Raw genomic sequence first — 25,789 nt, forward strand, 5'->3', positions numbered from 1 at the left:
CATTTCACTGACAATAAGTTAACAAGAGAAAAACTATGTTCCAACCAGGTCTCTAAAGTGGTTGAAAACAGTTGTTGAAGACGCTGTTCTCAAAACCAGAGCTTCAACCAACTGTAAACAGAGAGATAGAATTCTCTGCAGTTGGCATTAAAATCCTGACCTGATAATTCTCTTTCTGATGCAAACCAGCTTAGAAACAGAAGAGAAGACCCAGAAGGAATTGACTTTTGAATGTTGGTGATCTTTAAGCATCTGGAGTTAGTCCTCTGTATATACTTGTTTCCTATGATTTTAAGTCACTCCCTAGACTTCAACTACCTTCTTTATGGAACTGAATTCCTCTTCCCATCTCCAGCCCAGATTTTTTGCCTCAGGGGCAATGCTGCTGGACAGCTGTTTGGATGTCATACAGACATTAATTTCTTTTTTTTTTTTTACTTTATCTTCCTCCTTCACCTCCCAAATGAGTTCTTCCCCTTACATTCTTTGTTTTGGAGAATGACACCATCATCCACTAAAGACATTGGAATCATTCAACCTATTACTAAATCTCTTATTCTACCTCCTAATTATGTCTCCAGTATCTCCCTTTCTCTTCACCTCCATTTGCCATTATATCCAATCAGAGCCTCATAATGTTTCTTGGTTCCTAAAAGCTCATTTTCACTGGTTTCCCTGCCTGCCGTATACTGCCTTTTAGTCACTTCTCACCAAAGGCAGACTGACCTCTCTATGGTATAGATTTAATAATGTCACTCCCCTTGTGGCTTTCCATTGCTTTTAAGATAGTATATTTCATGATCTGAACCCAGTTTTCTAGTGTAACCTCATATTTTGCCAACTTTCAATTCTACAATAAATTATATTCCAGCCACACTAAATTGCTTGTGGATCCCTCAATATGACACATTCTCTATCATGCCTATGGCCCTCCATCATGCTACCCTCTCTGCCCCCTCTACTCCTCCAACCACTCAGCTAACTTCTTCCTCCAGGAAACCTCCCCTGAACCTCCCAGTCAGCTTTTAAGTGACCCTCTCATGTATGCACAATATACCTGATGTCTCCCCTATCAAATCCGTTTATACTCTACTGGAATTGCTATACGGAAGGAAAGCATTTAGGAAAAAACCTATACTTCTTTCCCTCATATTCTCTGATAACCCTGCTCTTTCCCCATTTAGAGCAGAGGGGCAGTCTATACTCACTACCCTCCAGAGTTAGGCTGTTCAATAAAAAATCCAAAGAGCAAAAAATGAGTTAATAGAGCTTTTTGAGTTTCCCCAAATAGACTCAAGTTGGCAGTTCATGGTTTATGTTTATTCATTTTTGAGACACAGAGAGAGATAGCACATGAGCCTAGCAGGGGCAGAGAGAGAGAGGACAGAGGATTCAAAGGGGACTCTGTGCTGACAGCGATGAGCCCGACGTGAGGCTCGAACTCATGAACTGTGAGATCATGACCTGAGTTAAAGTCAACTGATGGAGCCATCCAGGCACCCTGGAAGTTCATTGTTTAAAGAAGAATATTTTTAAGGATCAAAGGCCTAGGTCCTAAATTATTATAGCACAAAGTTTCTTTTCCCTAAACTGGTTTGGAAGATCCTATGGACTGCAGCCAGAGAAAAGGGAGGCTGGAGCAAAAGATAGTAAGCCGTTGATGAATGATCGGAGGGTGGGCAAGGGAGGGCGGGGAGAGGCTATGAGAGAGGGGGCCCGAGAGGGCAAGAGGACACTGAGAGTTTCACTTCTCATGTCCAAGAAGGGAACTCAAGGAGCTGGGAGTAAGTTGGTGAAAGGGCCTCTCAGTGGGAAATGGGAAGGCACCGTGTGTCCTGAGTGAATTGGTGACTGGAAACCAGACGTGAACCCACACACCACAGCAGATGCCCACATGCTAGACAATGATGTTCCTTCCACTGATGTCATGGAACGAGTGGAATCTAAATGCTGCCCCACGGAGAAGGGCGTGGGGGAAACCCTGAATTATCTATTACTCTGCATTGACCAAGAATAAACTTCTCACTACAAACATAGTGAGAGATCAAGATAGAAATTAAATATGATGATAGAAAACAAGCTAACCAATTTTTGCTGTCCTGAATTTATACCCTAGGACTCCCACTCATGGCATCTATTTAAAAGGCAGCTCTCTCCACTCATCTGGAGACTCACTGAACACAGGGACCAGTTGTATTCATCTTTGTAACCTCAGTCTGGGAGTAGAGAGTCCGTAAATGTTCATCAGTTGAAAAAAAAATGAATGAATGAAACCTGGATGATGAAAGATGAGGATCTGGACAGAAGAAGGCAGAGTAATTTCCCTTGATCTGATGTGATGGTCCTTAATGAAACTGGAGCTGAATATCAGAAACAAATGGTATATTATCTGTTCTTTTGTCTGTTAAGGTAAGTTGGTTCAAATAACTCTTTTTTTTAATGTTTATTTATTCTTTGAGAGAGAGAGAGAGAATGAGCAGGGGAGGGGCAGAGAGAGGGAGTCACAAATTCTGAAGCAGGCTTCAGGCTCTGAGCTGTCAGCACAGAGCCTGACGCGGGGCTCGAACTCACGAACCGCGAGATCATGACCTGAGCTTAACCAACTGGGCCACCCAGGTGCCCCAGTTCAAATAACTCTTAATTAGCTGTATTTATTTTTCCATATATAATGTGAATTTAATCATTCTCATTTAATCCTCTTGTTGACAATGTTATAACTAAATTGAAGATTTGTTTTATTGTCCACTTGTTTTTTTTTAATGTTTATTTATTTTTGAGAGAGGGGGGCGGGGAGGGGCAGAGAGCGAGGAGGACAGAATCCCAAGTAGGCTCCTCGCTGTCAGCTCAGAGCCCAACGCGGGGCTTGAACCCACGAACCTTGAGATCGTGACCTGAGCTGAAACCAAGAGTCAGATGCTTAACTGACTGAACTACCCAGGCACCCCTGTTGTCTACTTGTTATGTTGTCTAATTTACTTTAAAATACTTCAGCATGTGTGTGTGTGTGTGTGTGTGTGTGTGTGTGTGTGTTGGTTTTATTCTATATGCTAGGAGTACCTAATTAACATTCCTAACCTGGGATAAACTGTCCAGAGGTGCTTAGTTAAAATTTTAAGAAGCCCACTCAGGAGTCTACTCCAGAGTACTATGAGTGCTTCAACGATGTCTATCTCCGTCTGTAGTCAAGGGTTTATTCATTAGCATAATTGGAGTTAGAAATAGTTTTTCAAAGGCAATTGGAATAGTGTTCAGTATACGTAAACGGACTCGCAAGGTACAGACACCCTCACTTGTGCATGAACCTCTCTTGTGCAGCAGCCTAATATCTCTTGGTATGATGCACCAGCCTAGAAGTCCCATTCGGTCCTGTGTCCCATCTCTTACCAAAGGACTTATTGTCTGATTCTGACTGGATGGCTAGCTGATCCTCCCTAGAGAATACTGCTGTATCTGTCACTAGTGAAACTGTCATGAAAGGGGACTGGCAGAGTGACCAAGGGAGGGAGCCAATAAGAGCATATTGCATGACTCTTCGTGTCTGTTTGCTAATAAATGTTCACATTTGTGTTGCAGGATTTGGTTTGAGATTTGCTTTTCTTGTAATGTACCACTTTGTAACAAGTTTATTGGGAATGAGACCTTGACCCTTCCTCTCTCTACCTTTAGTCATTAGAGGTCACCGTTATTTGCCAAAAGAACCCAACAGTTGTGAATGAACAAATTGGTCTAGATTAGTTGACAACACAATACTTAATACAATGCACATTATCAACACTTTTTCCGGATTAATATTTTAGTTTTCTGTAGATAGAGATATAGATACACACAGATATCACAACTAAAGAACTCCCATATTGTTTATATTTTGAATATCCTGACTCTTATGTTTTCATTGGCAGGCTGACCCTGGGATAGGTCATCCACTGAAATGTTGCTGTACTCCTCATTTGAATTTCTTTCTGTCCTAGACTTTACCTTACTTATCTCTGTGTGTGTAGTGAACACACTACAATATCTCCCTAGAATAAAGCCCTCATCATTGTTTGCTGGCCAGAATGTCATATAACAAGATAGATGAAGGACTATGGTGGTATCAGAGTCTTCCTCATTGCAAATTTTATTACCCACTGGGATCACAGATAATCCCTACCAGAGGGAAAGAAAAAACTCAGTATTGTCATGAGGTGGTAGACCCAGGTCCAAAGTAACTGGGGGCAAAATTACAGAACAGGTACCTTGTGAATATCAGTTGAAGAAGGAGAGAGAGAAGACTCCTCTGCTTGTAGGCTGCCTTCCCATCACTGGGTAGACAGCAGACTAAGGGAAGTATTGTCCAGCTTTGCTGGGAGTAAGGAGAGCACCATGGAGAGAGGATGAGTATCCCAAGAGAGCATCTTTGTAACAAGTAGGTTTTTTACCTGGTAGCCATATCTGCCGATAAAATATGAGGTTGAAGCATTACTGTTCTACTCACCGCAGATTAAGACTTGTGCAGAAAGCATGGCACCTGTCATCCCTGGACTGCTGTTGCTGAGGAAAAGCTGGGACCCAGTGCAAGCTCTGAAAGAACTAATCTGGCTGCAGAGGCTGGCACAGAGGTCCAGAAAGACAGTAGGTAAGGCATAGGTAAGGCACAGCTCAGTCACAGGTCACTGAATGGCCAGCACCTGGTGCAGGGTGTTGTTTTGATGAAAGCCATTTGAGTTACAAACCTAGTCAGACTGTCTTAAGGAAAGGAGGCAATTCCTGAAAAAGGTGACAATGGGAACTTCAGCCAGGCTGTAAGAGAGAACCAGGGATGGCTGTTATGATAAGCAGCTGTTCTTTCCATTTACTCACAGCCCCACAGTTGTTCATCTGAGATTGCTGGTTCCTGCCCAGGAGCTTCACTATTCACTCTTGCATTTGCTTCATCTCCCCAAAGTGACTCGGTTTTGCTTTCTGAAACACTGTGGGAGCGGCTGGACACAGACTGGCACGCAGGGGGAGATGCTGAAAAGCAAAGGTGATGTGGAGGGGCGCCTGGGTGGCTCAGTTACTGGTTAAGAGTTCAGCTCTTGGGGCGCCTGGGTGGCTCAGTCGATTGGGCGTCCGACCTCAGCTCAGGTCATGATCTCACAGTTTGTGAGTTCAAGCCCCACATTGGGCTCTGTGCTGACGGCTCGGAGACTGGATCCTGCTTTGGGTTCTGTGTCTCCCGCTCTCTCTGCCCCTCCCCCACTTACACTCTGTCTCTCTCTCAAGAATGAATAAACATTAAAAAAAAAAAAAAAGTAAAAAGCAAAGATGAACCCTTACAGCGGGGGCTCAGCTCTTGACCTAAGTCACTCTCTGGATCATTCAAACCATCATCCCGTCCCTGATCACTGCCCCCATCCCTTTCCTGCTACCACCACTACCACCAAAGGTGCCACTGGCCAGTCATTCTAGAGCAGCATTTCCTGCATTTGCCAGATCATCAGAATCACCTGAGGGCACTTATTAAAAAATATCCTCTGGGCACCTGGGTGGCTCAGTCGGTTAAGCGTCTGACCTTGCTTAGGTCATAATCTCAAGGTTTGTGGGTTTGAGCCCGGTATCTGGCTCTGTACTGACAGCTCGGAGCCTGGAGCCCACTTAGGATTCTGTGTCTCCCTCTCTCTCTGTCCCTCCCCTACTTGAGCTCTCTCTGTCTCTGTCTCTGTCTCTCAAAAATAAATAAGCATTAAAAAATATTTTAAAAATACACATCCTCAGGCTCCTTCCTAGAAATTGTGGGGTGGGGCCCAGGAACCTTTATTTTTATTAAATATCCCTAGGCCATTCCATAATCAGGCAAACTTGAGGACTGCACTGGAGCAGTTCTACAATTTTATTTGGTTAGCATCAGAATAAGCTGGGTGCTTATTACAATGAAGATTCTTACCCTAGAACCTCCACAAAAGATTCTATTTCAAAAGCTGTGAGGTAGGACCCTAGGAATCTGCAATTTCATAAACACTCCTAAGATTATGATAAAGGGGTTCATTGGCTATGCTTTGAGAAGCATTATTTTAGAGAGAAACCCATCTAATTATGCAGACTCTCAGCCTACAGGCAGTATGATATGGAAGTAGCCCTTTTTCCACCCACTTCTGTGATGGGAGGACTTTGGCCTTTGGGGAAATCCAAGGCCATAGAACCCAAACCACTGGGCAGGACAGGAAACTGGCAGAATGGTCACAGAAGTAAGTCACAGCAACAAAGGTAGATCTAACTCTTACACAAAAGATACAAAAAAAGCTGCATTTAAACCAGATGTGGGTCAACCGACCTTTATGAATACTCTGATAAGAAGACAAAGAATTTCACTAAAATAGGGAGCTCTTACTGTATGCTAAGTGTTTGAGCTATGCTATCTCATTTAACACTTGCAACAATTTTAATTTGTATTTTTGACAGGATAATAAGTTTATTCAAACGCACAGCAAGTAAGTGTCAGAGCCTGGTCTCAAATCTAGGTCCTGTTGAAGTCAAATAACAGGGTTTTACCTGCCATGATGTACTGTAGCTGGGCACATGGATTACTTCTGAAGAAATCCACAATGTGATGTTATTATACGCACTAGGAGAATTAGGGATTAACAAAAGGGAACCTGAATTTGATCACAAAATCCTTTTTCGGTAAAAATAATCCATCTCCATAATTTACCAATTTTGTGAGCTCGGATTTTAATAAATCGTGTTTTATTAAAATTCCACACCTGTATGGTTTAGGAGAGCCCTAGGGCTCCCCCAAAGTGAACATAATTGAAAGACGCAGAAGTTATGTAAAAGGAAACCAGCTAAGGATCTGAGAATAAATAATTTCCCATTCCTGCGGAAACGCCACCACTGAACTAGATCAGCAGTTGATGCGGCGGTGGGTCCTGCGCCGCCTCAGTGGGCGTCGCATTCAAGGAGCCTGCTCCATGCGTCTTCAGCGCAGACCCTGTGCCATCCGCACTGCACACGGGGCTTCTCACCCACGCGTCACCGGCCGAAGCGGCAGGGCGCAAGTCTGTGTTCCCCTAGCTCTGCACGGTCCGATGCGGGCTTGCAGTAGTCGCTAGGCCCGCTGCATCTGTCCTGGCCGCACGAGGCCTCCGGAGCCCAAGAAGAGGCAGGGGTCTGACCTCCAGTTTTCTGCAAACTCTCCGTGTGTTGAGAGCAAACAGCCATCGTCAACATGCCTCCTGCTGACTTTGCTTGGGGGAGGAGCTTACAAGTCCCCAACGTACTTTTCAAAATCCTCCCCTTGAAGCAGTCCTTTAAGATACAAGCCTACAAGGAAGGGGGTATTGGGGTTGGAAGAACAAACCGGGGCAGCAAGGTGTGGTGGCTAAAGGACAAAGGAGGACTGAAAAATAGAACTGTGGCTCCAGCTCCACTTCCTGCCCCGACCCCCGTCTTCCCTCAGCTGTCCACAGCAGTTCCTTGTCACAGAGAGGGCTGTGACTCTCTGGCAAAGGCCCTTCAGTTTGCTTTTGGTCCAACCGGATCATAAGCACAGACCAGAAACCAGCGCTCCCTGGAGCAGTGTGTTCCCTTGAACTCTTTCAAAATGGATGGCAAGAATGGTAACATACAAGTCCTTCCCAAACCGCAGACCACCCCGAACCTCCCTGCTGTCAGGGAGTAGCCAGAATAATTGTTTCCTAAGCAGTTGACTTCTCTAGGTCTTTCATTAGTCACTTTATTAACAAGTATTTATGGGCCACCGACTGTAACCCCAGCACTGAACTGAACAAGAATCAGAAATATAAGAGCTACCCTGGGGGCCTGGGTGGTTCTGCTGGTTAACCGTCCAACTCTTGATTTCCGCTCCAGTTAGGATCTCAGAGTTTGTGAGTTCCAGCCCCGGGATTCTCTCTCTCTCCCTCCCTTTCCACACACCCCCAACCCCACCCCACAAGTGCCCACACTCTTTCTAAATATAATAAATCTCTGTAAAATAAATAAATAGACTTAGAAGAAGGAATAGAAGAACTGGCTGTGCCTGGAAGAATCTCTCTGTTTAGAGGAGTAGGTCATATAATTAATAATGAGGGCACAATGAACAGCAGTAGGATTTGAGTGCTACCATGAAGAGAACAAGAGATACCCGCTTTTCCTTCAGAGAAAGAAAAGATATTAAGATGGACCAGAGACATCAAGGGAGGCTTCATGGTGGTGGCAGGCCCTGAGCCTGTTAGGACTTGGAGAGCAAGAGAAAAAAGTGCCAAGGGGATTCCAGTTGTGGAGAATGGGGTGAAAGTCATCTCTTCTTTCCACTTACCAGAGTTTTCAAGGCCAGCTCAGGTGTGGCTTGCTCTTTAAGCCTTCCACCATGAGAAATGTGAAGATTGATGCCTCCAAATTTCTTTAAGTCTTCAGAGAAAACAAGCCTAGTGTATGTATAGTTACATAAAAGCATCAATGGGATTATATTACATCAGTGGCAACTTAAGTATCACAGACTTTTTTTAAAAAGATACTAAACAGCATAGAATTTTAAAAGCTAGCCACCAAATACCTTCCCCTTTCTCTTTGTTTGGATCCATTTAAAAAATGTTAACTTCTAGGGGTGCCTGGGTGGCTCAGTTGGTTAAGTATCTCACTTCAGCTCAGGTCATTATCTCACTGTTCCTGAGTTTGAGCCCTGTGTCGGGCTGTGTGTGGACAGCTCAGAGCCTGGAGCCTGCTTCAGATTCTGTGTCTTCCTCTCTCTCTGCCCCTCCTCCTCCTCCTCTCTCTCTCTCTCTCTCTCTCTCTCAAAAACAAATAAACATTAAAAAAATAAAATAAATAAAATGTTAACTTCCAGAGGAAATAATTAATTGAGCTGATAAGAGCAAAAGCACCTTTCTATATTTGGTGATTTATTTCCTCTGGACTGTATAAACCAAACAGCTGCATTTAGAGCAGACATATAAGATTCCATTATAATTACAGACATTCCTAACCTGCTATTTTTCTGAACATTTGAAACATCAAAAATGGAGCTGAAACGATAGTTGGCATCCTATTTGATTACAAAGAGGCAGTATTCTATGATGTTAGGTGAAAGCTATATTGAAACCTTACACCTGCCTGCAAATAGAATTTTAACTGGCAATTTGGCTTCTAGGTAGTGTATTATGACTTATAAAATAATCTTTTTCTTCTTTCACAAAGAACACAAGGCCACAATTAGTGCCAAGTCTCTTCCCCAAAATTACTTGGCAGTGTTCCCAGATGTTCCACCAGCCTTATAGCAGAAGCTTTCCAACCTATTTGCTAGGTGGTGCTTTAATTTTTTTCTTCCAGTTTAATAACTTGCAATATGTCCCCTCCTTCGTGGTATCATTGGACAAGAGTATTTTCAACTCTTCATTACTGTCTTCTTTTCTCAGACCTGAGGTCTTTCTGAGATTGACCTTGTTAATCTAGTCTGTTAGTCTCTTCAAGCCCACATGGTTATATTAATCCCTTAAACAAGCAAATCAAGCTGTAGGAGATTCACATTCAGTTTAAAAGGTATTCTCTAACCTGCAAGTTTCTCAATATATTAATAAATGTTTAATGAGCTAAAGGTTCTGATGTCAAATAAACAAAATTCTGCACACCCTCTACAGTCTATCTGGGGATTTAGAATGCCCATTAGCTGAGAAAAAACTTAGAGAAATCAAGCAGGAAATAAATCTGTTTTGGTTAAGAAAAACTGATTTGACTATAGAATCCTTTCCTTCTCTTTTTCTCCCCCCCTTCTCTTTCTTTCCTTTTTTTTCTATAAGAACATAATAATTGCAACTATAATAACAATAATAATGAGGATAAAAGTTAACATTTACAGCTATTTCTATCCTATCCCTTTAATGATTATCCTACAAATTTTAACATGCATTGACATGTTAAATAATTTTACTCTTCTTCAGAACCATATGAGTCTTCAAATGTTTCAAGCCAATCATCACCCTCCCTAAGCAATATGCTATCCTCTCTTGATATGTAGCCTCACCAATTAGACATTAATTTTGCCATTGTACATAGTCAATATTTATGCTTTCCATTTTCATACATCACATATCTTCCTTCTGATGTGATACACCTTCATTAGAAGTTCTTTTGTGAAGATGTGTTGATAGTAAACCATTTTGGGCTTGTGTCTGAATATATCTTTATTTTGCCTTTACTTTTGAATGATTCTATCACTGAATACAGTTGACCTTTGAAAAACACAGGAGTTAGGGGTGCTGACAGTTGCAAATCTGGGTATAACTTTTGACTCTCCCAAAACTTTACTAATAGTCTACTGTTGACCAGAAGCCTTACCGATAACATAGCTGATTAACACATATTACGTATGTTATATGCATTATACACTGTATTCTTACAATAAAGGAAGCCAGAGAGAAGAAAAGATTGTAAAGAAAACCATAAGGAAGAGAAAATACATTTATAGTATTGGACTGTAAAAAATCTATATGTAAGTGGACACGTGCAGTTCAAACTCATGTTTTCTGAGGATTAACTGTATAGAATTCTAGGTTGAAAGTTATTTTCTTACAGTACTCTGAAAATATATTTTCAGTTCTTTTGGGTTCCACTGTTGTTTCTGAGAAGTCAGCTATCATTCACTGTAGATGTCCTGCTCTCTCTCTCTCTTTTTTTTTTTTTTTTTTCCTTTCTGGCTGCTTTTCTCTTCTCTGTGTTTTCATTGTTTTTAATTTGTCACTCATGTGTATTTCTTTTTACTTATGGTGTTTGTTGCTTTGGGGAATTTCCTTGGTTTAAGGTTTGGTGTTCTTAATCCCTTCTTGAAAACACTCAGTCATTATGTCTTTTAATATTGTGTGTCCCCCATGGTTATTTCTTTTTAGAACTCAGATTATATGTAAGTTGGATCTGTTAACTCTTCTTTCCTTGTTTCTGAATCTCTTTGCCATATTTCCCTTTGCCTTGTCTCTGTCCCACATTATGTGTAATTTCTTCAGCTTTAACTTCCAAATCACTAATTGTTTCTTTAACTGTGTTTAATAAAATGCTAAATCAATCTATCCAGATCCTACTTTCAGTTATTATAATTTTCACTGCTGTAGATTCTTTTCAGAATTCTTTTTTCTAATTCTATTCCTTTATATGGATTTATACATATTTATTTTTTATTATATATTTGGTATCTGATAATTATAATATCAGTTTTTGCAGGTCTGATTCTGTGGTTTGCTATTTTTGTTGAATCTCATTTATGGTTGTGTATTTTCTCTATGTGCAGTAACATTTTGGTGAGTGCATGGAACATACAACCTTAACTATGGGATTTCTTTGAGGTTTGTGTTAAAATAGAAAACCACAAGCCCAGAATGGAGTCAGTTATGCTGGACAAAGTCACCAAGTGGGGCTTAATATCTAATCCAATTGCAGTTTCAACCTCCCCAAGAAATATAGCCTTAACCAGTCAGTCAGGAATTTTCTGGTCAGCAGCAATGAGGTAATCTGTCACATGGATCCTGTTTACCTACTCCCAAAAGATGAGGTAATCCATTTAATAAAACTCCCTGTCCTACCCCCTATGAGAAGGTGACCTTGCTGGAAACAATCCTTTCTTTTCTTTTGCTAATTTGTTCTGCCCCATTTCTGTCTATGAAATCCTTCTATTTGGTACAGCTCCCCAGAGCTCCCCTCTGCTTGTTAGATGGGATAATGTTCAATTCATAAATTAATAAACCAATTATATCTTTAAAGTTTTTCTCAGTTGAATTTTTGTTCCTTAACAGTTGTAAAATCTGCTTCCTCAGAGAGGATTTGTTTATTTCTGCTGGAGAGGGACAGTTGCCCTACCAAATATAATACTAATTATTAAGCTATAGTAACTAAGAATATGTGGTGTTGGCACAGGGATAGACAAATAGATCTCAGAAACAGATGTTCACATATATGGCAAGTTCATATATAATAGAGGTAGCATTACACACAATAGGCAAAAGATGATGTATTCAATAAATGATGCATGATAATAAAGAAAAAGAGATCCAAATGGTATAAAATTATATAATTAGAATTTAGGTATAATTAGAATTTCCCTATTTATTATTCATGTTAATCATTTTTTCATGGACTTATTATTTTTTAATTTTTTTTAACATTTATTCATTTTTGAAAGACAGAGTGTGAGTGGGGGAGGGGCAGAGAGCTAGGCTGACACAGAATTTGAAGCAGGCTCCAGCACAGAGCAGCTGTCAGCACAGAGCCTGATGTGGGGCTCAAACCCATGGACCATGAGATCATGACCTGAGCTGAAGTCAGATGCTTAACCAACTGTGCCACCCAGGTGCCCCATTTTTTCATGCACTTATTGAGCATTCTTGTGTTGTTTGTGTTTGTGTACTGATTGATCAAGAGAGTTCTCTATATTCTGGAGAGTTCCTTGTATATTCTGGATATAAGTCTTATGTCAGATATGTGTACTGTAAATACTGTCTTCCCTGTTTGTGGCTTGTCTTTTTTTTTTTTTTCCTGTGGCTTGTCTTTTAATTTTCTTAAAAGGGTCTTTGAAAGAGCAGAAGTTTTTTTATTTTCATAAACTCCAATTTATCATTATTTCATTTAGGGTTTATCCTTTTTTTTTTTTTTTTGAACTAAGAAATCTTTGACTATCTGAAGGCCACGAAGATGTTTGCCTACATTTCCTTCTAAAAAGTTTTTTCTTATTATCTTTTTAATATCTGAAGGATGTGCAGTGATGTCTCTTCCTATTATTGATGTTAGTAATTTGTGATTTCTCTGGTTTTTTAATCTTAATAATTCTGACTAAAGGTTTATCAATTTTATTGATTAAATAAATTGCTTTTGATCTTATTGATTTTTTAAATCATTTTTATTATTTTCTATAACATTTCAATTTACTCTTCTTTATCTAGATTTTTACATTGGAAGGTTAAATAATTAATTTTAATCCTTTTCTTTCTTTCTTTCCAGAGCATGCACACAAGTTGGGGAGGGGCAGAGAGAGAGGCAGAGACAGAATCCCAAACAGGCTCCCCACTGTCAGCACAAAGCTCAACTCGGGCTAGATCTCATGAACCAAGAGATCCAGAATCAGACGCTTAACCAACTGAGCCACCCAGGCGCCCCTTCTTTCATCTTTTTAAATATAAGCTTTTAAAGCTATGAACTTCCCTTTAAGAGTGATTTACACACTAAACAGCTAAGTGTTTTAGCTATGTCTCTCTAATTTTAATATGTTGCATTTTCATTGTTATTCAGTTCTAAATGTTTTCTAAATTCTCTTGTGATGTCTTTTCTGACCCATGGGTTCTTTAGAAATGCTTATTTAATTTCCAAATATCCAGATACTTTTTTTTTTATCATTTCTGATTTAATTCTTATTATAGACAGAGACCATGATTTTTTATTTATATATTTTTTAATTTATTGAGATTTATTTTATGCCCCAGAAAATGGCTTATTTTAGTGAATGTTCCAGGAACACTAGAAAAGAATGTATATTTTGCTGTTAGGTGAAGTATTCTATTGATCTTGATTAGGCCAAGTTGGTTGACAAATTTGCTCAGGACTTTGATATCTTTGTTAATTTTTTATATAGTTTCTGTGTCAATTACTGAGAGATAAAAATTGAAATCTCCAACCATATTTATGGATTTTCTTATTTCACTTTTAGTTTGGTCAACTTTCGCTTCATATATTTGGAGGTCTATTTTTGGGTGCATTTGAGCTGTTATATCTGCATGGTAAATTGACTCCATCATCATAAAATGCTCCCCATTATCCCTGGTAATATTTTTGTTCCAAAGTCTACTTCAGCTTTTCTTTAGTTTTTGCACGGCATAACTTTTCCATCATTTTACTATTTTTATAACAGCTTTATTGAGATATAATTCGCATAACATACAATTAACTCTTTTTAAAGTGTGCAATTCAATAGTTGTTAGCATATTCATAGCTGTGCAACCATCACCACAACCAATTTTAGAACATTTTCATCACCTTAAAAAGAAACTATAGGGATGCCTGGGTGGCTCAGTCAGTTGAGTGTCCGACTTCGGCTCAGGTCATGATCTCACAGTCCGTGAGTTCAAGCCCTGCGTCGGGCTCTGTGCTGACAGTGCAGAGCCTGGAGCCTGATTCAGATTCTGTGTCTCCCTCTCTCTCTCTGACCCTCCCCCATTCATGCTCTGTCTCTCTCTGTCTCAAAAATAAATAAACGTTAAAAAAAAAAAGAAACTATACATCCTTTAGCAGTCATCCCATTTTCCTTATTCACCCAGACCTTGGAACCACTAATCTACTTTTGTCTCTATTATAGACTTTCCTCTTCTGAACATTTCATAGAAATGGAATAATACAGGGGCACCTGGGTGGCTCAATTAGTTAAGCTCTGACTCTTGATTTCAGCTCAGGTCACGATCTCATAGTTCATGAGATCGAGCCCCATGTCAGGCTCTGTGCTGATGGTGTGGGGCCTGCTTGGGGTTTCTCTGTCTCCTTCTCTCTCTGTTGCTCCCCCGCTTGTTCTCTGTATCTTTCTCAAAATAAATAAAAGTAAACTTAAAAAAAGAAATGGGATAATACAATATGTAGCCTTTTGTGTCTGCCTCCTTTAGCATAATATTTTCAAGGTTCATTCATATTGCAGATTATATCAGTATTTTTTCCATCTAATAATTAAATAATATTCTACTATATGGATTTACCACATTTTATTTATCCATTCATTTGTTCATGGATATTTGAGTTGTTTTGGCTATTGTGAATAATATTATGAATATTTATGTACAAGTTTTTATGTGGATACACATTTTTATTTCTCTTGGATATATACATAGGAGTAGAATTGCTGAGTCACACAATAATTCCATGTTTAACATTTTGAGGAATTTCCAGATTGTTTTCCAAAGTGGATGCACCATTTTACATTTCCACCAGCAGTGTATAAAGGTTCTAATTTCTCCATACTTTTATCAACTTTCTATTGTCTTTTTTATTCTAGCTATGCTAATGGGTGTGAAGTGGTATCTCACTGTGGTTTTGATTTGCACTTCACTGATGGCTAATGATGTTGAGCATCTTTTCATGTGCTTATTGACCATTTGTGTATCTTCTTTGGAGAAATGTCTATTCAGATCCTTTCCCATTTTAAAAATAGGTAATCTTTTTTTATTGAGCTGTGATGCTTTATATAGCCTAAACACAAGTCCCTTATAAGAGTCCTGATTTAAAAATATTTGTCTCATGCTGAGGATTGTCTTTTCACATTTTGGATGGTGTCTTTTGAAGCAAAAAGATTTAATTTTGCTAATATCCAATTGATCTATTTTTTTGCTATTTGTGTTAAATCTTCCATCATATTCCTTTAAGGTATCTGTGTCTTTACATGTAAAATGGGTTTCTTATAGATAGTGTATGGTTGGATCTTGCTTTTTTATTAATCTGAGAATTTGTCTTTTAATTGAAATATGTGGGTCATTTATATTTAATGTAATGTTCAATATATTTGGATTTAAACCTATAATTTTGTTCTTTTTTTCTACTCATTCTATCTGCTATCTATCTATCTATCTATCTTCTCTCTGCCTTTTTTTTTTTTTTTTTTTGGTTTAGTTCATTATGTTGTAGCATTCATTTTATCTCTATTTTATCAATTTTAGCCTATCAATTCTATGTTTATTTACTATTTTATTACCTATACTTAAAAGAAAAACTGGTTGCTCTAGGGTTTATAACATACATATTTAATTTATCCAAACTACCTTCAATATTATATCAATTGACATATAAGACATTTGCATTATGTTTCCACTTCCTCCTCTTTTCTTTTATGCCATTAATGTTATTTGCTTTATTTATACATCTGTTATAAAGCAAAGAAAACATTATTATTATTATTACTGTAAAAGGTTAATTATATTTTAAAGAAATTTTAAAATGAGAAAATAATCTTTTATGTTTATCTACATATTTATTATTGCTGATTACTCTTAATTCTTTTAAATAAATCCATGTTTTCATCTTGTGTCACTGTCTCCTATTTGAGCAACTTTTTTTTCTAACTTTCTTGTAATGTAGTCCTCTTGATGATGAATTGTCACAGCTGTTGTCTTAAAAAAATGACCATATTCTGAAGAATATTTTAGTTACATATGGATTTCTAGGTTGACAATATTTTTCCTCCTTCAGTATTTTATTTTTCATTATTTATTTATTCATTTAAATAATTTTTTAATGTGTATTTTTCAGAGAGAGACAGAGACAAAGTATTCGTGGGGGAAGTCAGAGAGAGAGGGAGACACAGAATCTGAAGCAGGCTTCAAGCTCTGAGCTGTCAGCACAGAGCCCAGCTCAGGGCTCGAACTCACGCAAGCTTCCATGCTCAGTGTGGAGCCTGATGCGGGGCTCCATCCCATGACCCTGGGATCATGACCTGAGCTGAAATCGAGTTGGACACTCAACCAACTGAGCCACTCTGGGCACTTCCTCTTTTAGTATTTTAAAGATTTTGGTTCATTTTTCTTTCTGGTTTACATAGTTTCTGACCACAGGTATGAATAATTCTTAACTTTGTTTCTCTGTATAGACTATCATTTTTCTTTGGCAGCTGCTAAAATATTTTTCTTTATCACTGGTTTGCAGAATTTTATAATGTGCTTTATGTCACTCCAAATGTGGGTATTACTATGTGTGTGTGAAATCTTATGTGAGGTGCTTTGAGCTTCTTGGATTTGTGGGTTTATAGTCTTCATCAAATTTGGAACTGTTTCGGCCATTGATTCTTCCAACATATTTGCTTTCCCTTCCTTTCTCTCTCCTTATTCTGGGATTCAGGTTACATGTATCTTGGAATTCCCGATACTGTCTCAGAGGTCACTGAACTTTTGTTCATTTTTTAAAGTTATTGTTCTCTCTGCTTCATTTTGGATAGATGCTATTGCTATATCTTTTCAAAGTCATTAGTCTTTTTTTCTGCAGTGTGAAATTTGTTGTTCATCCTATCCAGTGGATTTTTTCATTTCAAATACTTAATTTTTCTACTCCTGAAGTTCATTCTAACTTATTTTTTATATCTTCCATCTCTTTTCTCACATGTTCATGTCTTTATATACTTGAACACAATATTAATAACAGTCATCTATCATCTGTTACTTCTAGCATTTCTGTAATTTCTGGATCTGTTTCTATTGTCCTTTTTCCTGGTTAGAGATCACATTTTCCTCCTTCTTATAACTAGCAAAAGAAAAACTTATTGGGTCTGTGAATTGTACATTGCACATTGCACAATTGTACATTGTAAATCTTATATTCTTGAGTGTCTGGATTTTGTTGTTCTTTTAAAGAGGGTTGGGTTTTGTATCCATAGACACTTACATCACTCTCAAATCAAAGTAATCTTCCTGAGGACTATTTTTAAGCTTTTCTAAGTAGTGCTAAAATAGTTTTCACTCCAGGAATTGTGTCCTACTTCTAAAGTGTGACCTCTCAAGAATCCCTACTAAATGTCCCAGGTGATCTCCAAAGATTCTCCACCATGGATGATCAAGTTTGAAAACCTTCATCTCTATGCAAGTTGACCCTCCCTTCCCAGTATTCTTTGAACAGTTTGTGCAATTTCACTCTTTTCATGTGTAGCCAGTACTTAACAAAGATTCAAAGGAATCTTTTATTTTTTTAAGATTTTTAAAATTTAATTTATTTTTTTTAAATTTACATCCAAGTTCTTAGCATATAGTAAGATTTTGTTTTTAAGTAATCTCCACACCCAATGGGGAGCCTGAACTCAAAACCCCAAGTTCAAGAGTCATATGCTCTCCTGACTGAGCCAGCCAGGTGCCCCTCAAAGGAATCTTTATGCAGATTTCTGGAGTGCTTTTTCTAAAACTTCCTCATTCCTGAATATGTTTATAAAATTCAATAGATGACCATTAATTCTTAAAAGTACCCTATAACAAACAATGAATCTGATTATCATACAAACAATAACATGCATTACTATGTTATTCACTTTGATAATTTACATATACTTAAGTCAATAAAGTAAGTGAAGAAATGAAGTATTATTTCTTTGGTATTTACTAAGTGACAAGTAATTTTATTATTATCCAAATGATAAGATACATTACCAGTTTCAGCCTTGCCATATTGCTTCATGTTGTTCAATAACAATTTCTAGGTGGCAGCAGCAGCTGCCAGAAATTCTGTACTCCAAATTCTTGCTCTGCTTAAGAGCAAATATAGGTCCAGGCCATTTCAGGTAGCAAAATATGCCCATCTCAGTTTGGATTCCCCAAAATCAGAATCTGAGAAAAGAAATTTCAGCACAAGTAATTTATTTGGGAAGTGATTCTATGAAGAACATTATGGGAATAGGAAAATTAAACACAGAAGGGGTAAAGCCAATAAACTGTGAGTTAATGAATTGTGGGTGACTGGGGCTTAATACTTCTGGGGATGTTATAAGAAAATGGATGTAATACATCTGAGAACTGTCCCTGTGAGTGAATGAAAAGCTGAATTCTTCATCACCTACTCCCATCTTCATTGGTTGAGGGCAGCTCCTAGAGTGTTGGCTCTCAGCATTTTTGGTCTGCTCCAGTCTTTAGAGCATAAGAGAATATGGTGAAGCTTACTCTTGAAACTAGACAATGCTCTCAGGAGGAGAGTCACAGGAATCCACCAGAGTGTGTGGGAACCACTGGCAGGTGACCTTCAGAATAGATGAAGGGGATATGGGTGGGGCATCACCAGGGTTCCCCCTTTCCTTTGAAACAGGAACTCATTCAAATCTTCTTTTCTGTTTATCCTAATCAAGCACAACCACATTAAACACCAAAAAAACAAGAAGGGTAAGATAAGTCACTGATGGACACTTGACCCTGTACTATGTTGTGGAGTAAGGACAGAAACAAAACAGTGACACCACAATTGCTGAATGGGCAAAGGTTATGAAAAATATTCTGTAAGCAAACCAAACTTTTGGCCTTTTCAGCAGATTCCTTCCTTTAACCTTCTGTTCATCTGGCATGAGGTTTGTGGTGCAGCTGGGTCTCCATGGCAGTCAGACTCATGGCTATTGTATTTATATTAGCAGTGGGTATGTGTGGTGTGTTTTTTAAAGGAAGCGACATAGCCCTTAAGTCTGTTCCCAGAGGATAGTTGTGGCCATTATTCTCCCAGTTCTTCATGCTTTGCCCCAAGGTTTGTGAAGGGGAAAGACTTCCTATAGCAAACAGGTGGCACAAAGTCTAGTCAAGCCAATGGCCATTATGATCAACTTATTTTAAGGCCTGAAAGAGCCCTGTCCAAACTAAAGCAATATAGTCATTCTTTTATCATTAATTTTAATTTTTAAATGAATTCTTAAAGAAATAGTTATCAGGATAAATCCATAAGAAGACAGAGTCAGGGACCTCATGAAGAATAATTTCATGGATACATTCACCATCACCATATCTAAGTCTTGAAGTTCTTTGATAGGATAGATACCTTTGTTTCTCCAATGAGAGATAAGTCTTAATTGTCAGTAGGCCTCACAATAGGTAACAATCTGATTTAATTAATTAATTAATTCACTCAATAGTGTCAAGCATTGTTTGAGGTGCTGGGGGTTGTGAACAAAAAAAACAAAATCTCTGAGTTCATGGGGCTCATAATTAATTGGGAGAGACCAATAATAAATAACTAAACATATAATAATCAAGTATCATAATTGCTAAGGCTTAAATCAAGATATAGAGTATCAGGAATACAGAAATGCTGTCTTGTTATTTGTAGTAGATGGCCTCTCTAATAAAGTGAGTTTTGAGCACAGCAAAAATTAAATAAAGTAAGAATGATGCCAGTCATGCATATATCTGGAGAAAAGTGTTCCAGACTGAAAAATAGCACATGCAAAGACCCTGAGGTAGGCATACGGCTCAATTCAAGAACAACAAAGATACCAAAAACAAATGGCCTAAAGGAAGTTATAAGTAAGAGAGAGAGGTCAGAGAGATATTTGGGTGGGGTTAAAACACTTGCAAAGCACATAGAGGCTATGAACCAGTGAAGGAATTTGGTCATTTCCCCGAGTGACATATGAAGCTATTGGAGGATTTTTAACTTATACTTTTAAAAGAGCCCTCTAGCTACTGCAGTGGGACAGAGTTGGAAAACCTGAGCAATTAGGATACTATTAGGACAATCCAGGCAAGATGATAGAGACTTGGACCAGACCAGTGCAATAGTTATGGAGATGGCAAGAAGGCATTGAATTGTAGGTGTAGTTGATAGTAGAGCCACAGAATTTGTTCAAATGAATATGGGATAAAGAGAGGAATCAGGATGATTTCAAGATTCTTGACTTAAGCAACTGGAAGGGTCGAGTTGCCATTTATGGGTGTAGGGAAGACTGGGCAAAGCAGGATTGATCAGGAGAAATCACACCTTTGGTTTCAGTTAGTGTTTGAGATGTCACTTAGAAATCCAAGTGGGGATGTCAAGTAGATATATGTGTCAAGTAGAATACATGTGTCTGGGCTTCTGTGACAAAGTCATGACTGAACATATAAATTCAGTAATCACATTTAAAGCCATGTGACTAGAAGGAATCACCAAGGGAGTGGGTATAGTTATGGAAGAGAAGAGGTCCAATAACTAAGTCCCAGGCTTAGAGTCAGGGAAAAGAGAAGGAACCAATAAAAGAGACATTGAAGTAGCAACCACTGAGGTAGAAGGAAATTTAAGAGAGAATAGTGTACCAGAAGCCAAAAGAAGAAAAGATTTCCAAGGAGGAAGGGAGAGAGAGATCGATTATGTCAATTGCTGCTGATGGGACAAATAAGAGGAAGATGGAGAACTAAACATTGGATTTGACATCAGCATCATTTGGATGGCAGTGACCTTGACAACTATGGGGTAAACGGCTAATATAGGATTTTTTCCTGAAAATGGGTTTCTTTATTTAAAAAAAAGAGAGAGTGAACTGAGCACCTGAAATGGAGTGAAGAGGAAGAAGGTAAAGAATGATGAAGGATGTTTGAAGGAAATACAACAAACTTCAATAACTACATGCAAGTTTTCTCACTACCTTTGGCCTCAGTTTTCAGAAGTGCCCAATGAGAGAGTTGGTCTCTATCCTCGGTTTTATCTTATGAATAATGGGAATATTTTTTAAGTTTGTTTATTTCTTTTAAGAGAGAGAGAGAGAGAGAGAGAGAGAGAGAGAGAGAGAGAGAATGAATGAGTGGGGACAGGGCAGAGAGAAAAGGAGAGAGAGAATCCCAAGCAAGCTTCATGCAGTCAGTGCAGAACTTGACGTGGGGTCAGCCCCATCAGCTGTGAGATCATGACCTGAGTCAAATGAGGAGTAAGGCTCTTAACTGACGGGGCCACCTAACCACCCCTAAATAATGGGAATATTGGTTGTACCTATCTTATAGGGGTATGCTTGGGGTTCAATGAGTTAAAACATGTGAATTATTAAATACTTCCTGGACATATTAAGTTCTTAATAAATGTTTGCTATAATCATTGTATTGTCACATCATGTTTAATATTCTTATTTTCCCTTTAGCTTGGACATTTCACGACTCTATGTCATCATTATCATCTTGCTTAGAACCAGCCACCCCCGATGGCTAGTTCTAGTTTTGTACTGATATGTAGGGTGGATTTGCTTCCTGACAAAATATTAGTCACGGCTTCCTTGTTGTCTTCGCAGTAAGAGTCAATTATAGATCAGAATGAAGTAAGTAAAAAAAAAAAAATGAGTTGGGATACTTTTCCCTTGGATGAGTGGTCCTTTATTGATAACCACGGATGAGTAGATACAAGAGGCTTTAATCTTAGGGTTTTAATCTTAGGTCCACTTGGCTTGAGATAAAACATTCTCTTGGAAAACTGGTTCCTGAGTGGCTTTGGAAATGGCTGCTCTCCACAGTTTATATTTTTTTGCCTGGTTGTTTTTGTAGTGTTTACACTGTCCTCTCCAGCTAAAATTGCTGGGCTGACTTTGTTTCATCTGGACTTTATATTACACCATAATGATTAATCCACTCTGTCCGTGCCAAAAGCAGCTAGCATTTAAGTACCACTTGTAATTTCCACATCCAATGAAGTAATTCATCCTAGCCTGCAGTTTTTACTTGATAAATGTCCAATCTTTGTCTGCAGTGCACCTGGGACCTTTGCTATAGCATCATGATGGTGAGAGATTTTTAGAGTTCATTTCTTGCTCTCTTTCACCCCCTATCCATTTCTCAAATCTGAGGAAGGGTCTTTATGGACATGGGTCTGGTATTGACCAAATTCACAGAGAAAGGAAGGGCCAAGAGAAGGTGACAATCAGTTGGTGTCTCACTGAATTTGATCTGTCTTCCCTCCCTGTGGCAAGGGTGGCAACAGGGAGCTGCCTCTTTGCCATGGCGCCCAGTCAGTGAGGTGAGTGCTGCTGCAGAGGAGAGGGTGGGAACCTTTGGCTTCCCCTGCCCTGGTTCCTCAGGATACTGTCCAGACTCTTTGAGGTGTGTGTGTGTGTGTGTGTGTGTGTGTGTGATGACTTTATTTGTATTTTCCAGATGTGGAAGTGGAGATTCAGAGAGAACTGTGTGAGAAGTCACACAACCAGTACGTAGTAAAGTCAGTAAACTCAGGTCAGGCTAATTCCAAAGTCTATGTTCTTAAACCCTGTTCAATACTGCCTCCTGACCCAATCTTATTTTTTGAAGTATACAAGTAAGTGGCTTTTAGAGAGTTGGTGCAAACATCACCGCAATCAATTTTACAATGTTTTCATTACCGAGTAGAAGCTGTGTGCTCTTTTTCCATCTCCCTAAACCTACTATTCTGCCAGCCCTAGGCAATCCCTCCCCTACGTTCTGTCTGCAGATTTGCTTATTCTGAACATTTCATATAAGTGGAATCATACAATATTGGCCTTCTGAGGCTGGCTTCTTAGAATTAGCATAATTTTTAAATAAAGACAATGTTTTAAGAGCAATTTTAAGTCCAGAGAGTTCCCATATACTCCCAGCCCCCACAAATATATAGCCTCCCCCATTATCTCCCACTAAAGTGATACATATGTTATAACTGATAAACCTACACTGACACAGCATAATCACCCAAAGTCCATAGTTTACATCAGGGTTCACTCTCGATGCTGTACATTCTCTGGGTCTAGACAAACGTATAATGACATATATCTATCAGAATAGTATCATACAGAGTATTTTCACTGCCGCGCCTATTCATCCCTCCCTCCCTGCCCCCAAACTCCTGGCAACCACTGATCTTTTCATGTCTCTATAACTTTGCCTTTTTCAGGATGTCATATGGTTTCCATGCAGTATATAGCCTTTTCAGATTGGCTTCTTTCACTTAGTAATATCATTTAAGTTTCCTTCGTGTCTTTTCATGGCTTGATAGGTTGTTTCTTTTTGCCACTGAGTAATATCAATTGTCTGGATGTACCACAGTTTATTTACCCATTCATCTACTGAAGAACATGTTTGCTGCTTCCAAATTTTGGCACTGAATAAAGATGCTGTAAACATCTGTGCACAACATTTTTGTGTGGACATAATTTTTTAACTCCTTTGAATAAATACCGATGAGCAGGATTGCTGGATCATACGGTAAGACAGTGTTTAGTTTTATAAAAGACTGCCAAACTGACTTCTAAAGTGATTGTACCATTTTGAACTCACAAGCAGTACATGAGAGTTTTGGTTGCTTTGTATCCTCATCAGCATTTGGTATTGTTAGTGTTGTGGATTTATCCATTTTCATAGATATGTCATGGTATCTGGTTGTTTTAATTTTCATTTCCCTGATAATATATGATGTGGAGCATTTTTTTTTCATATACTTATTTGCTATCTGCATATCTTCTTAGGTGAGGTGTCTGTTAAAGTCTCTGGCCATTTTTTAATCCAGTTGCTAGTTTTCTTATTGTTGAGTTTAAAGAGTTCCTTGCACATTTCAGATAACAATCCTTTATCAGACATGTCTTTTGCAAATATTTTCTCCCAGGCTGTGGTTTGTCTTCTCATTCCCATGATACTGTCTTTCACAGAAGTCAAGTTTTTAATTTTAATGGAGTCCAGCTTACCAATTATTTCTTTCATGGATCATGCCTTGGGTGTCATATCCAAAAAGTCCTTGCCATACCCAAGGTGATCAATGTTTTCTCCTATTATTTTCTAGTTTTTTAGTTTTGTTTTTTGCATTTAGGTCTCTGGTCTATTCTGAGTTAATTTTTGTGAATAGTATAAGGTCCGTGTCTAGATTCTCTTTTTTTTTTTTTTTTTTGGCCTGTGGATATCCAGGTGGTCCAGCACCATTTATTGGAAAGACTACATTTTACTATATTGCTTTTACGCTTTTGCCAAACATCATCTAACTATATCTACTTGCATGTATTCATTGACTCTCTATTCTGTTGCATTGATCTATTTGTCTATTCTTTTACCAATACCACACTGTCTTGACTGCTGTAGCTGTATAGTAAATTCTAAAGTTGGCTAGTGTGAGTCTTCTGAATTTATTCCTCTCCTTCAATATTGCGTTTGCTATTCTGAGCTTTTTGCCTCTCTATAAATTTTAGAATCAATTTATCCATTTCCACAAGATAATTTGCTGGGATTTTGATATGGATTATATTGAATTTATACACCAAGTTGGGAAGAAGTGACATCTTGACAATACTGAATATCTCTCCATTAGTTCAGTTTATTTAATTCTTCTCTGATTTCATTCATCAGAGTTTTGTAGTTTTCCTCATAAAGATCTTGTCCAGCTTTTGTTAGATTTATACCTAAGTATTTCATTTTGGGGAGTGCTGATAAAAATAGTATTGTTTTTAATTTTAGATTCCACTTGTTAATTGCTAGTATACTGAAAAGTGATTGACTTTTTAATATTAACTGTGTATCCTAAAACCTTCTGGTAAGCACTTAATTAATTCTAGGGTTTTTTTTTTCCTTATTGATTCCTTCTGATTTTCTACATGGACAATCATGTTCTCTGCAAACAAAGACAGTTTTATTTCTTCCTTTCCAACTTATATCTGTTATTTCTTTTTCTTGTCTTATTACATTAATTAGGAATCCCATTACAATGTTTAAAAGCAGTGCTGAGAGGGAACTTCTTTACCTTGTTTCTGATATTGAAGTTTATCACCATTAAGTATGATGTTAACTGTAGGGGTTTCTGTAGATATTCTTTTTTTTTTTAATTTTTTTTTAACGTTTATTTATTTTTGAGACAGAGAGAGACAGAGCATGAACAGGGGAGGGGCAGAGAGAGAGGGAGACACAGAATCTGAAACAGGCTCCAGGCTCTGAGCGGTCAGCACAGAGCCCGACATGGGGCTCGAACTCACGGACCATGAGATCATGACCTGAGCCGAAGTTGGACGCTTAACCGACCGAGCCACCCAGGCGCCCCATAGATATTCTTTATCAAGTTGAGAAAGTTCCCCTCTATTTCTAGTTTACTGAGCATTTTTGATCACAAATGGGTATTGGATTTTGCCAAATGTTTTTTCTGCATTTATTGATATGATCATGTGATTTTTATTCTTTAGACTCTTGATATGATAGATTACATTACTTCATTTTTAAATGTTGAACCAGCCTTACATACTTGGGATAAATCCCACTTGTTCTTGGTATATAATTCTTTTTTATACATTGTTTAATTCAATTCTCTAGTATTTTGTTGAGGATTTTTCCATCTATATTCGTGAGGAATATTACAGTTTTCTTTTCTTATAATGTCTTTGATTTTGGAATTAGGGTTATGTTGGCCAAATAGAATGAGGTAGGTAACATTCCTT

The 25,789-nt window shown here is 38.3% G+C and overlaps 1 protein-coding gene across 4 annotated transcripts in view; it reads right to left on the minus strand.

The window, feature by feature from the left end:
* TSEN15 (tRNA splicing endonuclease subunit 15) overlaps positions 1-25,789 on the minus strand; it is a 136,258-nt gene that overhangs the window by 10,871 nt on the left and 99,598 nt on the right. For all 4 annotated transcript variants that reach the window (XR_006198747.1, XR_006198744.1, XR_006198746.1 and 1 more), the window contains 2 exons: positions 18,093-18,269; positions 8,276-8,384 (listed from right to left, as the gene is read on the minus strand). The gene's annotated coding sequence lies outside the window, so the exon portion shown is untranslated. The remainder of the gene's footprint in view (positions 1-8,275; positions 8,385-18,092; positions 18,270-25,789) is intronic.

The sequence above is a fragment of the Panthera leo genome, chromosome F3 (genome assembly GCF_018350215.1).
Source record: "Panthera leo isolate Ple1 chromosome F3, P.leo_Ple1_pat1.1, whole genome shotgun sequence".
Taxonomy (NCBI): Eukaryota; Metazoa; Chordata; class Mammalia; order Carnivora; family Felidae; genus Panthera; species Panthera leo.